The following is a 16,642-nucleotide window of genomic DNA, read 5'->3' on the forward strand; positions in this document are numbered from 1 at the left end:
AGTGACAGGCATCAGTCGTGTGTGCGTGGACCACGTTAATATGAGTGATCCACATGCGGTTCTGTTTAAACTGGGGGATCCGTGCGTGGAACAGACCGACCCAGGACACGCTGGAGGGATTCTATGTGTGGAGCTGGTGGATGTGTGTGGGCACAGGGCTGTGTGGGCTCCTCTGCTGAGGCTGATGACCCGGACCCGGATCGGAAGAAGACAGTATGGTACGGATCTGGGACAACGTAAGATGAGTGATCCGCATACAGTTCTATTTCAGTTGCGGGATCCATGCGTGAAGCCACAGCTTACACTGCTATAAGTACTGCGGGCTCATGAACAGATTTAAAGTCCGGTCATTACACAGATTTCTGTGACAGACCGCTGTCAGTGATAGGAGGAGGAGCCTATGGTAGCCGGCAAGCGCGCGGCCCGCAGGCACGAGAGATGAAATCGATTTTACGATTTCCCTTTTTTAAAAATCGTCCAAATTAAAAAATCCGATTTCGATTTAAAATCGATTAATCGTGCAGCCCTAACGACTAGGTACTCTAAAGTTGGTAGTATCCTGCAATGGAAACGGTCTACAGGAATAGGACCTGGTACCAGAGTTGAGTCCAGTCGGTTCCATGTAGTGGAAACGGGACATTTGTTAATATGATGATTTTAACTTTAAATATAGATTTTTTTCTCCCTGAAAAAGAAAAGATTGGAATAAAACCATCAAAACTGATGGTCAGTTTGAAAGATGAATTTCTGAATTTTTCATATGTTGAAATGATAAATAAAAAAAAACCCCAAGACATTTATATCAAATTAGCTTAGATGCCAATAATAGACCAATTTGGACTATAGTCCAGTAAACGTGAAAAATCCAGGCATTATGCTTAGAGTTGATCTATTTCACTCTATTTGACTCTGTATATATTATATAAACTAGTACCATTATAGGATGTGGTTTCAGTGTCATATGATCATAATGTAAAGGCTGTTTATGTCAGTGTGGAGCTTCATCTGTGCTTTAAATCTGCTGAGTATTGTTCAGTGGATCACAGAATTAACTACTGAAAATGCTCCATCCATCCATCCATCCATCCATCCATCCATCCATCCATCCATCCATCCATCCATCCATCCATCCATCCATCCATCCATCCATCCATCCATCTTCATTATTGTGTCTCTGTCACAGTTGCCCATTTTCCATCCTATTGGTTCCAAATCCCAGACGCCTGCACAGAAACCCTCTGATCTGACTGGTCTGTGTGTATACAGAATAAACTGATGCATACACAGGTATAGATGAGTAATGAAGTAAGCGTATGGATGCTGAAGCCCCCCCCCCTTCACTCAGAGGACTCAGGGTTTATCTGTTTCTGTATGTTGTCCAACACTAATCCTTTATTTGGTCTTCACACATCAGCCTTGAGAACCCTAAGTGGATAAGTGGTTGTTTTAAGTCCCTCAGATACAATCAACTGCAATAACAAATGCTTTTAAATCCTGCACCTGAATCCTTTCAAACCCAACTGTCAGTAAATGCAACATGAAATGTTCGGTGTTTTTCGGAGCAGTGGAGGACGGTGCTGTGTCTTTGACCGGCAGAGATGTGGACTGAATTACCCTGGGAAAGACAAGCTCAGGAGAAACCATGAGAAACTTGTATTGATAGAAAAGTTGAGGAACACAGTATTGTGTTGAACTGAGATGGAGAAGAGACGCATGAATGCATCACTGTGGAAGTTCAAATGGTTTTAGGCGGAATTTACATCAGGTGTGTTTTTGGTGGGACATGGAGCAAATACTGAGTTAGCATTTCGAACCAAATACATGTTTTTGGCAAATTAAGCCTATGTTTTCTAAAAGTCAGCTGCAGACCACTTCAGAGTCGACATTAGTTACACATGCACTCTGGTATTAGAACAACACTGTAGATCAACGGAGGTGAATGAACAGAAATGAGAAAAAAGAGGAGGTCAAATGTCTTGTGCTGTAGGTTGATAGGATAGAAATGATTAATAATGCTGTGGTTGAAGATGCCTTTTGAGTCAAACCATAGATGCTGATGGTGGAAGACATTAAAGGTGCGGGAGACTTTCATGACCAATTTTTCATCAAATCTGTCAAACCTCAGTCATATCCTCAGTATCATGAATCTGTAAGTTTTTCTGTGATTACTCACCTGAATCTCTTGCATTATGGTGAACAATTTCGAAGTGCCATCCACCAGAAACAAACCATGTGTTTAGAAACAGAGCTGGGAGGGAACTCGGGCATCTTCAGAATTTTGTCGCGACGTGCATTGTGGGAAAGGGAGGTTTACGCAGCCACCTGACAGCTGCAGCTGCTAAAGACACGACTTGGAAACGGCAGGAGCTCCCTTCCCTCTATGCATATTCCTCCAGCTGTTTCCGCATTCCAGCTCTTTCCGCGTTGTGTTTGTTTCATCCATATAATTTCATATGGTTGTGCTGCTGCTGCCACAGTCAGGCGACTGCGCAAACCTCCCCTTCCCACAAATCACGTCACGACAAAATTCCGAAGATGGCTGAGTTCCCTCCCGGCTCTGTTTGTAAACACATGGTTTGTTTATGGTGGATTACAATAAGAAACTGTTCACCACAATGCAAGAGATTCGGTGAGTAATGACAGAAAGGCTTACAGAGTCATGATACTAGGGATATGACTGAGGTTGGACAGATGTGATGAAAAATTGGTCATGAAAGTCTCCTGCACTTTCAAACGGATGGACTGGATTGATGGAACTGACTGAACCAGCAGTGACTGACTCTGTTTTAATCTCCATAAATAATACTGTCCCATCCATGCCAGTGCAGGTGGTCTGTCGGTACAGAGTTGGTCCACTGGTCCATGATCGTCCACTTCTGGTCCAACTGTGTTTTCTGTCCTTGTCTCTGACTAGGCAGTTGTCGGTCCAACCCACCAGAACCATCAGACAGATCTGGGTGTTCGGTATTAACCTGTTGTGTGTTCTTTGTGCTCTTAAACTGAAGGGTCAAACAGGATGTCCATCATAAAGGGACACTGGTCCAACAATGGCTGCGTATGTGACTTTTCTCTGGTGAATTGTTCGAGTATTCCAACCCTTCAAATGTCCGGTCCAACACAGTTCTAGTCATGGATGAGTTTGTCTGCCTGGAGCTTTAGTGGAAACTCTGGATTTTTCACCCACATATAAACACATGTCTGTCCACTGGAGCTTGGTCCATTTGGTTGGCTCCACCCACTGAGCCCACACTGAGTCTGGATCAGTAACCCCCCCCCCCCCACACCCCCCCCACCCCAGTTTTTCAGTGTTTTACCACATATATAACCAATGCTTTACCGCATATATAACCAATGTTTTACTGCATATATAACCAATTTTTTACCACATATATAACCAATGCTTTACCACATATATAACCAATGCTTTACCGCATATATAACCAATGTTTTACCACATATATAACCAGTGTTTTACCACATATATAACCAGTGTTTTACCACATATATAACCAGTGTTTTACCACATATATAACCAATGCTTTACCACATTTATAACAATGCTTTACTGCATATATAACCAGTGTTTTACAGCATATATAACCAATGCTTTACCACATTTATAACCAATGCTTTACCGCATATATAACCAATGTTTTATCACATATATAACCAATGCTTTGAATTTGTGAGGGGCGGAGCTTCTGTGGAGGCACTAACTAGGGATGGACGGACGGACGGGCGGGCGGGCGGGTGGGCTTGTTTGTTCTTTATAGTTTTCCCAGTCCATACATCCACCAGAACACAACACATCACTCACAAAAACACATGTGACATAACTCAAACCCATAAACACTCATTCCAGCCCATATACCCTCCACCACACATATCCACCTACCACATGACCGTCTGTTTAATCATTGGTTCAGTTCTGTTGGTGCATTTGGAATGAAACTGCTGCTGACAGGAGTGTGTTCAGTTATTAATGGTTGTCTTTTCCACCTTTCAGTGACTTGTGAACATGTGCTGAGCTTGGATGGTCAAACCTGTGTCTGGAATCTCCGTGGTCTGATTTACTCCAAATTATACAAATCAAATGTCATCCAGTATTCTACTGTGTTGTATTAAACTGGGAGAACTGGTAGGGCTCCGTCCTGTGGCTTTTATAGACGTGGCCCAGCTGCTTAACACAGTAGATTTATAACCACCGCCGTCGCAATATGAACCAAATAAGTTACCTCTCTAATGGAGAAGTGCCCTAGAATGCTTTATTCTGAGCCTGTGTGTGTGTGTGTGTGTGTGTGTGTGTGTGTGTGTGTGTGTGTGTGTGGTAATCTCAATGGCAGGTTCCTTGCCATTAGTGCACTACTGAACAAGGCAGCAATTCATTCAGCAGGTTTAACTGTCTGGTGTGTGTGTGTGTGTGTACGTACTATACAGAAAGAGAAAGTATGTGTGTGTGTGTGTGTGTGTGCTTCAGACTCTGTAGCAGGTTTCTAAGTGCAGAGTGTGTTGTTTTTAGAGAATTGTTTCCGTGCGCCTGTCTGCACCATATGGCCCAATGTGGAAAAAGGCCCCTTTAGGGGTGTGTGTGTGTGTGTGTGTGTATGGTAATATGTACATATGTGTGTGTGTGTGTGTGTGTGTGTGTGTGCATGAGAGAGAGAGAGAGAGAGAGAGAGAATATTACTGTGCACTTGTGTATACAGTGTATGTGTGTGTATGAATTGTGTGTATATAGTGTGTGTATATAGTGTGTGTGTGTACGTGTATATCCATATATATATATATATAAAGTGTGTGTGTGTGTGTGTATATATAGTGTGTGTGTGTGTGTATACATTGGTCTGGTCAGAGTGAAGCTGTAAAAACAAAAACGTCTTGAGCAAAGGAGAAAAAAAAGCCTACGTGTGAGAGATGTCAAATATTACTCTGTTCTATGAGGAATGGAGGATATAAACGGAAAATTTATGACGACAAAATGCTTATTTTTAGTCAGTAATTACTGACATTTTCAATGAGTTGTTTTTAAAAGAAACTCTCCCAACTGTTAATCTTTTCATATTGTATTCAGGAATATCAGTGTGTAAAGTGGCATCTTATATTAATAGACTGAGCCAGTTTATAGAAATTATCTGAGAAAGAGTTTGAAAACTGTGCCTCTAAACAACCTGCTTTTCAGAGCTGTAGCTATTGGTTATTCTCTTTGTTTTGATTAAATGATTATTTTAATCGGTGAAAAAAAAAAAGGTAAAAATGAGAAAAATTCATATTTGAAAATGATCAGAAACAACAACCACAAATACATAAAAGTAAAAGTATGTAGAAATATCTATATAGAAATACCACCAGTGTTCAGTGTGTCTATAAATGTGTGTAGATGTAAACTGGTCCAGTCCAGTCCGGTTCCAGATGTAAACTGGTCCAGTCCAGTCCAGTTCCAGATGTAAACTGGTCTAGTCCAGTCCAGTCCCAGATGTAGACTGGTCCATTCCAGTCCAGTCCAGTTCCATCTCTACCCTCTAATCTGTCAGCTCAGTCTGAAACACATTTGGATCCAACTGACTAACTTAGACCAACTGAACATGGAACAAACATCCAACTGGGGGTTGGGCCTGGACTCATGTGCGTCACAATAAGCGTCCGTGTGAAACACAACAGTGGAACCAATGTTTAACAGCAGAGAAATGAAGGAAACCAAGGTTCCATTCAGAAAAAATGTAGTGGTGCAGCTGTGGCTCAGTTGGTAGAGCGGGTTGTCCAATGACCAACAAGTTGGTGGTTCAAATCCTGCCTCTGACTGTCCTTGACCCTCGCAGTGCCAGGTGTACGAGTGTGTGTAAATGTGAGGCTTTGTAAAGTGCTTCACGTATCATAAAAGTGTAGAAAAACGCTATATACGATATGTACCTACCATTTAATGACATAATTTTTCTTTTGAATTGATCTTTTAATAATTTCAGCTGTGGTCAAATTAAACCACTTTATTTTGACTTAATCCACTTTTTACCAAAGCTACAAAAACTAAAACACAACAGAAGCAAAGCTCAATAATGTGTCATTGCACTAGTTTAAGTCAGGTGTTCCATGTTGATACTGAGCTGGGATTCTATCCCATGATTCCCTTTGCTTTTAGTGGCTTTGGGTTAATACAGCACTGTGTTCGTCCATGTCACTGCTATTTTAATAGCCAATCAAAACCAAGGAGAGAAGGAACTGATATCAACCACGATCGTGGAAACTCACTGGCAACAGCTTCTTTATTAGTTAACAGTAAAGGACCAACAGGGTTTAATGTAACTACTGAAAACACTCACTGGTCCTGTGATTTATTGATTTAATCAGCTTTCAATGACCACTTTCTACTTGACTCCAGTCAGTTTATTTCAGGTTTTTCTTCTCTCTTTTGTCAATACAGTTTCATCATCTCTCAATTTGGTGAAAATATGTTATATTTATATTTTTCCATTCATAATCACTTTCTTTTTTCCTCTTGTTTGTCTTTTGTCTGTTTTCTTTTTCACACATCATTTATTTTGTCTAACTGGGTAAACCTCAGGGCTGTGGTAATGACTAACACACACACACACACACACGCACACACACACTCATTGGCTTTTAAAATGTGCAAGCATTGACATTATCACAGGAAACCTGTCACATTTGATTCATGAAGCTTGTTAATGGTTTCAGTGGTGGATCCACAGTTTACCGTGCGTTTGTACTGAAAACATGGCAGTTACACACGTGTGAGATTTCAGTAAACAACATGGGCCTGATTTTCCTCATATGAAAAGTCACACATTCATTCCCCATAGATCAGCCAAATTATTAATCATGAAAAGGTAAAGTACATCTAAAAGGGAATGTGTTCCCGTCAACAGGGTTCCTGCAGGGTCTTAAAAAGTCTTAAAAGTCTTGAATTCACAAATGTCCATTTAATGCCTTAAAACAGTCTTTCGAAGGTCTTCCATTTGATCTGGTAGGTCTTCAGTTCTGTTTCTATAAACATGTAGGCTGTGTTGTGTTTAAATGTGTCTGTTAAATGTCCAAACTACAAAGACAGTAACATTAGTCGACTCAGTTCCACCTGTTCCAACCCAACAATTTATACTGAAACTAGGAACCAATTATCGCTACCTTTGCCCTTGATGAGACATTACTTGGAATAATGGGAATCAAGGTGTTGGAATAAATAAATACATTTTCCTAAATTTTAGGAGTCATGAATTCTGGCCAGTAATGCTGTGAAATAGGCATTAAATTCTGTTCTAAGTAGTGGTAAAAAGGTCTTAAAAGGTCTTAAATTGAACTTGTTGGAACCCTGTGTTAAATATAGACTTTGAAACCATGTGAGGCTCCACACCAGCTCCGTAACACAACTCATGAGTTCTTACTTGGCCTGTTCTGGGCTACGATATCATTAAGCATCAGCGTTGATATTGTTCCAAATGGAAATTCACCTGTCGATTTCCTAGGCATTTTTCTTTCTAAGCATTTTTGATGAGAAGTTCAATGGCTTATGTTGCATTATCTGAAAGTTGAATTAAATGTTGCACTACAGTAACACATTCACATTGTGTTAATGTAATGGCTGGAGTTGGGCCACGCACCAGGAACACACTGGACCTCATACATGGACCACTGGTGATTCTGAACTCATAAAGACCAAAAGCATCTACTGATGGAACAGTCTGATAGAAATCATGTCAATAATTGGTGTAAAATACAGTTCTTCATCTTTTCATGGTCATCAGATATGACCCATTTGGACGTTCAGAGGCTCTGTAGTTACCGTGGAAACACTGTTATCTTCTACATCAGGGGCAAACTCATTTTAGTTCCACATTCAGCCCAATTTGACCTAAAGTGTGCTGGACCAGTAAAATAATAACAGAATAAACCTATAAAATAAATAATGACAACTCCAATTTTTTCTCTTTTTTTGAGCAAAAAAACCCAACATTCATTCATTTTCTGAACCTGCTTTATCTTCACTCACGGTCACGGGGGTGGAGCCTATCCCAACTACTTATGGGCGAAGGCGTGGTTCACTCTGGACATGTCTTCAGTTCATCACAGGGCTGACATATAGAGACAACCTATGGGTGATTTAGATTAACCCATTAACCTATCAGTGCCTGTGTTTGGATGGTGGGAGGAGCCAGAGTACCCAGAGAGAACATGCAGACTCCACACAGAAAGGTCCCACCCCCAGTGACTGGTGTTGGAATCGAACCCAGGCCCCCCTGCTGTGAGGCAGCAGTCCTATCCACTGCAGCACCCTGTCACCCAACATTGAATTAAGAAAATATTTACATTTACAGATCATCCAAACAAGAAAGTGTAAATAACATAAAAATACTGAATTTTTAAAAGAAAAATAAGTGCAGTTTTAACAGTATTATGCCATTTCTACATGTCCATTACAGCTCAGACCTACAAAGGCACCAAACAGGCAGAATATTGTTAAAACTGCACTTAATGACCTGACCTTGAAAAATGTGTACGAACCCTGCTACATAAAAAAAGTCAGTTACAGCTAAAACAGGGAAGTGTTGGTGCATGAGGCCGATCGTCTCTCACCTGAAACACTTTTTAAAACCAAGTTCCAGTTGCTTATTCAAGTCAGGATGGAGCTTAGGATCTGAAATGGTCACTGTCTCTAAACCTTTCCGTACTTTCAGCTCCAAATGAAGGCTTTTGGACGTATAGCTTTGAGATGCTAAATTCCACTAAGCTTTATTGATGACTTGATTCTGACTGGAGTGTTGACTGGAGTCTCCTGGTAGTTCTCCTGGTGTGAACTCAGCTTTAATCTCTCTTTTTCTCTCCGGCTCTCCGTGGTATCTTGATATGGTCTGTGTTCTGCAGAGACTTCTAAACATTTACATTTCTGCTTTCAAGTGCTGTTTATATATGGCTCTTATCTGCTATCTAACACACACATGCACGCACATTCAGACAGGGACAGACGGTGAATCAAACCTTTAGTCGTCCTGACAGAAGCGCTGTGGCTATGTCCATAATAGGACAGGACAGGAGGAGAGAGGAAGGCAGCGGCAGAACACAGTGCCACATAGACAGAAGGAGGGGGGGGCCACATCATTTGCCACCAGAGTGTTTTGTGGGGAGCTGAGGCGTGGAACTCTGGTGACTTTAGCTCACAGGCTTTTAGTGATACTTCATTGATCCCCTGTAGTGAAATCTCTCTTTTCATCTTCCCCCTTAGATTGCAGCCTCTGCTACAGAACAACACCCTGGGGGATAGTAGGGCTTTGGCGTCTTGCTCAAGGACACTTTAGCAGGTTAGGTTCTTCCAGTCACAGGGGAGATAACTTGTCCTTCTGGTTGAAGGGTGCTTTACTCTTTAGTCGCTGTGCCACCCTGTCGCGCTACCCTTGGCTTGTGTGCTTCAATGCGACCCTATCTTGATAAACTTTTGACAAATTTCCAGTGTGGAAAATACACCTCTGGGACCGGCAGCTTGACTGGAGGGCAGGACAGAAGAGGCAGCAGCTCTGCGTACAGAGGGCTGAATACTGGGCCTCCAAATCTATTAGGCTCTGACACAAGGAACAGGGGTTTTATATATGAAATACCCCAGGTGTGGCTCTAAGGCTCGGTTCACACAGCAGGTCTTAATGCACGATTCAGATTTTTTGGTGAAATCAGATTTTTTTTTGTGTGTTTTCGTTCATATTCCACATTAAATGCGACTTCTCTCAGTTTTGAATATGAACTGAATGTGACCCTGAAGTGACCCACATGCACACATGCACAAAAGAGGTCCTGATGGAATATGAGATCACACAGACACACACTGTGTTTACAGAAGGAAATGCTTTTTTCCTCCGCTCTTCCTTCTGGGATGCAGAATTGTGACGTTTGTCGCATTTCAATTATGTAAAGGTTGGATAAATACGACCTGGCCGTTCAGACTGAAGTCGCATTGGAAAATATCAGATATGTATCGGGTTTAGGACCACATATGAAAGTGGTCGGGGTCAGATTTGTGCTGTTCAAACTAGGGCTGTAAGAAAATATCAGTTCTGCAATATATCACAATATTTCATTTTACAATACTGTATCGATATTACAAAGCACTGTATCAATATTTTTAGGTATTTATTCAAATGCAAATATTGTGGAGGTTCATTTTAGTTTTTTTGGTTTTTCTTTTTTGTTTATGTTTTATTTATTATTATTTAACACTCTTTTATTAAATAATGTTTGTTCCTTTGTTGAGATTGCACAAAAATAATATTCTGATGTCAGTTCTGAACTAATAGAATATGAACATTTGAACAGGATCTTAAACTGTAATGTCTGTAAAACAGAATTTCAGTTTGAACAGAGGAAAAGTTTGTGATACAACATTAGATCCTGATCTGATCAAATAAAAACGTGTTTAGTATTTGTGCATATTTCTGATGTAATTCAATTCTTCCAGGAAGTAATCTTTAAAAAAAACAACAAAAAAAACCAAAACAAAACCAATAAAAAATTGCCTTTTTAACAGTACCATGCTATATCATGATATATCGTATCATGATCCCAGTATTGTGATTTGTATTGTATCACCAGATTATTGCCAATACACACCCCTAGTTCAAACTGTGATTTAGTGATTTATTCGGAACATGCAATGAAATTTAACATGTATGCAAACAAGCAAAACATGCATAATAACAAAAATATCAACAGTCATAACAATCCTTGACCGAAGAACAGCACAATAGTTCCATCTACATGCCCAAAAAGGGGTGGGAAGAAATGCAACTTGTCTTTAACAGATCGGATACAGGTCACATATGGACACAAAAATCAGATTTGGGCCACATTTTGCTGTGGTCTGAACGTAGCCTTAGTTAATGCACATTTTCTCAATGTTTTATTTTGCTTTCTGGAAGATGACTCAGTTTAAAATATGAATATATCTTTGTTTAAAATGTTGAGATATAGTGTTTTTTTTTGTTGTACTTTCTTTCAACCAAGCACTATGATCCTAAAATACTATAAACAGCAGGAGGTTGAGGAGACAATAAACACACCATAAAGGTGCAACAGTGTAGTAAACAGATGAATTATTGGTTATAGATGATTAGGAATAGATTTGAATTCCAAGTAGTTTGAAATATTCCAACAGAGGTTTCCAGAGACGGAGCGGTATGGGCACAGTTGGACTGGGACAGACTGAAATTTGAGTTACAAGTCATCTATGGTGTCAGATTGTGACAGATTGTGTCCCTGAGTGTCCTGGTTTTTTGTGGGAGGACCGGCCGTCCACTCACATGTCTGATGTGAACAGTGTGGACAACTCCTGTTTGACTCTCAAATGGATAAAAACCTGGAACACAAGTGCACAAACAGGGCTATCCTCTTAAGCAATAGAGAGAGACGCCAATGGACTAAAGCAAAAAGGACAACTACATGTGAAGTAGATGGACACATGGGGGGGTATGTCCCGCTGACAGGTGAAGGCTGTTCTATTGGAGGAGTACCGTGTCATGCATATTGTGTTTGCACCTGGAAATGGACGCCAGATCAGATTCTGTTCTGCATTTTTAAGGAAAGAAAATAACTACGTTGGAACATTTATTTCATAATTTAATAATAATATTTAATAACAAAAATAGTATTAATTATTGAGTCATGATCCACTCAATGACATTGCCATCATCAGCACAGAATGACTGAACATTTCTGCCAACGCATTTGGGTCAGTTTGCTCAAGTAGAGTTAGCCTTAACCAGGGATGCACCGATACCACTTTTTTCCAGAAGTACTTCCATTTGAGAACTTGCTGATACCGAGTACTGATCTGAGTCCTTAATAATCCCATTCCAGTTGTTAGTTCCTTTTGTAAATGTGCTTTATTGTCGTTGTCATTAGTCTGACTGGAACAAAGTGCTGCTACTGAAATTTTAATGTGTTGGAATGAGCATTTGTCAATTAATCCACCAGGGGACGTCACTCTGAATTAACCATACTGGACAAATACCACAAAGACAAGGAAAGTTTTATGAGAAGAAGAAGAAGAAAGTCAGTAATAATAAACATGTAGACGACAGAGGTAACACTACTGTGATACTAATGTTAATATTGCTGAGGGTAGATGTCATATATCTGTCAGTAGTTTTTCTCTAACTCACACAGTGGCTCTTTGAACAGATCCTCTACCTCCACGGTTCCCGCTGGTATTCTCTGTCTGGGTACGCATCCGCCAGCACCTGGAAAACAGATGGAATGTACGCAGAGGACGGACGGACACATCCGTCTGTGTCGTTAACGTTACTTTTGTCACCGTCGTTTATTTCGTTAAATCTCCACTGATGACATGACTCCTCCTCCTCGTACCTGCTGCACTGAACTGGGAATGTCGTGCTGCCATAAAGTGGTATTGGCAAGTTCTCAAATGGAAGTACTTCTGGAAAAAAGTGGCATCGGTGCATCCCTAACAGTTACTTTGTCATTTTGTTTGGACATGTAACGTTGCTGAACTCAGACCTGACCCCAGATTGTAACGCTGCCCCACAGGCTTGTACTATTGGCACTAGGCATGATGGGTAATCCCTTCATCCTCACCCTGATGGGCCCATCATTCTGGACCAGGGTCAGTCTGGACTCACTGACCTTTTTCCAGTGAAACCCAGTCCGACCGTATTGTCCTAAGCACAGTGGCAGCATCACATGGGGTTAAATAAGTTCCATAAATGCAGCTGAAACATATGAACCACTGGAATCATTATCCATTAAAAGGATCGGAACTATTTACTGAGTTAAATCAAGGGGAGTTTTTTTGGCCAGGCTGTGTATTTTTAGGGTTTGCACGACCCAGTGTGTCCTGTTGTCAACATATTTGATAAGTCTAACCTGACAGCTGTAATAATTTACTGATAATTAATAATGTGAAATGCTGCTGCAGAATGGACAGTCTATCCTTGATATTGATTGATTGATTGAAATCTTTATTTCGAACATGTAGATAGTGAAATCAAAACAAAAATCAACCAACAAAATATAAGTACTGGTACATAAAAGGCTGATAAGCATACAACATAATAATAATAATAATAATAATAATAATAATGATGATGATGATGATGATGATGATGATGATGATGATGATGATGATGATGATGATGATGATGATGATGATGATGATGATAATAATAATAATAATAATAATATAAATAAATAAATAAATAAAATAAATGAAATGAAATTATACATGCTCAAAAACGAGTATACTCCTACCCCCAATTTCTATTCCTTATGATCACTATATAGCAATTATTACGTTATATAATAATAATAATGATGATAATAATAATAATAATAATAATAATAATAATAATAGTAGTAGTATAACAATATCACACATCCTTTTTCCTATATACACTAATATGATAATACCTATTTACAAATTATCCTACCAGATATTAATACCAGATATTAATAAAAACTAAAATATGTGCAGCAATTTAGTGTTTTATGCTTAGTCAGAATTTCATCTGATAAGTGAGGATTTTTGAGTTACTTATGGAATCTGTCAGAGGAATTTAGGGTCGGTGAAGGATGGAGAGTGTGTGTGTGTGTGTGTGTGTGTGTGTGTGTGTGGGGTGTTAGAAGTTAAACATCATCCCGCTCCTTTTCCAATGATTTACTTTCTTTTTATATAATTCTTTTGTTGTTTGATTTGTATTGCAATATTCAAAATAAATAAATGAACAAATTATTTTTTTCAAGGATGCATGAGCATTACTTCAGGTTCAGGGACACGTGTCATGAACGACAGGATGATATGAGATGAACGTACAGGTCCAAGGAAAAGAAAGAAGAGGGAATAATAAGAAGCTTTATATTCCTTCAGTTATGGCGGGAGAGTAGAAAGAGGGTAAAGCGCCGAGAAACCAGGAGAGAAAAGGAAATGACACATAGGTGGAAAGAATCTCATCCCTGCTCCCGTCTCACGCTGGGTTTTCTCTTTCTTCTCTCCCTCGCTCCAGAACAGTTGCACACTTGAGTTTGTCCACAGTTGCACAGTTGAACGTGCACACACACACACACACACACAAACACACACACACACACACACCATAATTGAAGAGTAATTGAACACTTCTTATCTGCTTATCTGTCCAAAGAGGTTCAAAGTAAAGCTTCACGTGCCTCAGAGTCTGTGTATGTATTTGTATATGTATCTGTGTGTGTGTGTGTGCGCGTGTGTGTGCGTGCGCGCACCGTCTGATTCTTATCACACTGTTTGACTTCGAGCTGCTTTTAAGGCAATGAATTCAGATCTCGTCCTCTTCTTTCGGTCTTCCACTCTCTTCCCTTTCAGGCCGTCTTTCCAAATCTCCTCCGGTGTGTGTTAATCTGTCTCTCTTTCCACTCACACTCATACTTTCTCTAAAGTTGAAAACATTCATTGTCAACATAAAAAAAGCAAGAGCAATATATTCAGGGTTCTTACAGGTGCTTGAAATCCTTGAAAATACTTGAATTTTAATGTGTTTTCAAAGTCTGAAAAGTGCTTGAATTTTAGTTTCGGTGCTTGAAAGTGCTTGGAATTCTAACTCTGTAATGTGATTTATTTCTTCATTTTGAATATTAACTCTGCCAGGTTAGATGCCAAACCAAAGCTACTTACAGAGAGGTGAAAAATCAAACTTTATGTCAAAAACTAAACTTCTCAGGTCGACTCCAGGTACATTTTTTTTTTTTTTTCTTTTTTTCTTTGTCTCGGTGTGAGTGTGTCTGAAGAACACCAAGTGGCTTTTTTTATATTGGATAAAAAGAGAAGCAGTGTAAAACATGTTCTTCTTTAATTTCTTAACTTTTTGCTATTATGAAACAGAATTTTAAATGTTTATAGCATAATTCAGTTCACATCATCCTACTATATAATGCACATTCTGTGTCCGTCTGATTGATGTTGCAGCACAGGAGGACGTTTGTACGGATTTTCCTCAGCCTTCACAGGCCCAACTGCCGCCAAACTCACCAAATGAATAGAAACATTACCTGACTATCTACTAGGCACAATTGTATGTCCGTATTCAAATGTTGTGAGGTATGCTGGGTGATTTTAACCTCTCATGCTATCGTACAATGGCACCACAGGTACAATGCTGCTATGTTGTGATAAAAGGTGAAAAAAATTACTCATGAGTTTATGTATTCCTGTAGATATGGATTTACCCCAGCGATAAGGTGCTGTTCTGGGAAAAATATGAAAATGACCCTTAAAAGTGCTTGAATTTGACCTTCAAAATGTGTCCAAACCCTGTCTATTACTTGCCTGCTCCTTTGTGTAAATTAGTGTCTAGAAATATGCAGAGGTGCAGGTTAGACAAGTTGAAAAATAACAGATAGTAACCTGTGACAGCACAGAGCTGGGAGTTCTGAGTTTATTCTGTGTCTTTGTTAACAATACGACGTGTCAGGTTTGGGACACATTTGGAAATATGAGAATACATCAGCTTCTTCTGACTCCAGAGGTGAGAGGGTCTGTTGTCAGAGACCCTCAGGGCAAGTCGCTAAAGACTCTCAGGATTTTCTGTGTAAATCAATGCCAAAGAATAAATAAATCTGAATTGTCAAGGTTTTTTTTTTTTTTTTTAGATTTGCATTCCTTCAAGCCTTTGAATACTTGCCAGGATTGTGGTTTGGTTTGAGTCATGCAGTCATGCACAACTTGAACATAATGGGGCATGTGCAAATATTAAATAGCAGCAACAGGTAGTGAGTGACAGAGAGGAAGATAGCCCCGAGGCAGACGGAGGGGAAACTGTTGTACCTCTGGCTCATATTCTAAACTCAAACCCATGTAAATTTGACATTTTACAATGCGCTATCTGCGGTTTGGCCCCAGGGCTACCAACACTTTCTAACATGCAAAAGACATTTTCACCTCTCAATTGCAGTAAAAAATTAAACATGGAAAAGTAGAGGAAATCCTCAGCAACACACTGTGCATCTGTTGTTTTTTTTTTTTTTTTGTGTGTGTTTTTTTTTTTTTTTTCTTTAAATGTCATTTGCCAGCAGCATAGATCACAGAGATTAAAGAGGAGAATAAAAAAAGAGATGAAAAGAAGAGAAAAAAGGGAGGGGCTGACTATAAAATTAGAGATGAGAGGGTTTAGGGTGTAGTAAGAACGACACAGGTTTATGCACTGAAGTGTGTGTTTGTGCACGCTCCTGCTTGTTAGTGTGTATCTGTGTGTGTGTTTCTGAGGGTGTACCAACAGTTAGATGGGTGTGAGAACTTAACATTACATACCTTTACTCTTCTCACTGATCCACACCTGAATCTCTTATAAAACTTTGACCTACTTTAGGTGTTTGGATGTGGCTCAGGTGGTGCCACTTTTCCTCCAGCTGATCACAGAAGTGGAGAAAGCGTCATAGTTTTCTTATGTGACCTCAACACTTTTGTTTAGATAATGATCCAAAACCTCTTGACAGATTGAGTGGCCTGTTGAGTGACATGGTTTGTTACTGACAGTCATCATATGTCATGGTTTTGTGTTGTCAGTCCTCAGTGACAGTTGGCACATGTGTACTCAGCGAATAGAAGAAGGTACAAAAACAGGAAGAGCTGGTGAAATGATTCTATGATTCTGGGCATAGCAACATG

General features: G+C 39.8%; 1 protein-coding gene across 1 annotated transcript in view; it reads left to right on the forward strand.

Moving 5' to 3' along the window:
* The window catches only part of LOC115428438 (zinc finger transcription factor Trps1-like), a 357,327-nt gene that overhangs the window by 57,924 nt on the left and 282,761 nt on the right, over positions 1 to 16,642 (forward strand).

This window comes from Sphaeramia orbicularis, chromosome 11 (assembly GCF_902148855.1).
Source record: "Sphaeramia orbicularis chromosome 11, fSphaOr1.1, whole genome shotgun sequence".
Classification (NCBI taxonomy): domain Eukaryota; kingdom Metazoa; phylum Chordata; class Actinopteri; order Kurtiformes; family Apogonidae; genus Sphaeramia; species Sphaeramia orbicularis.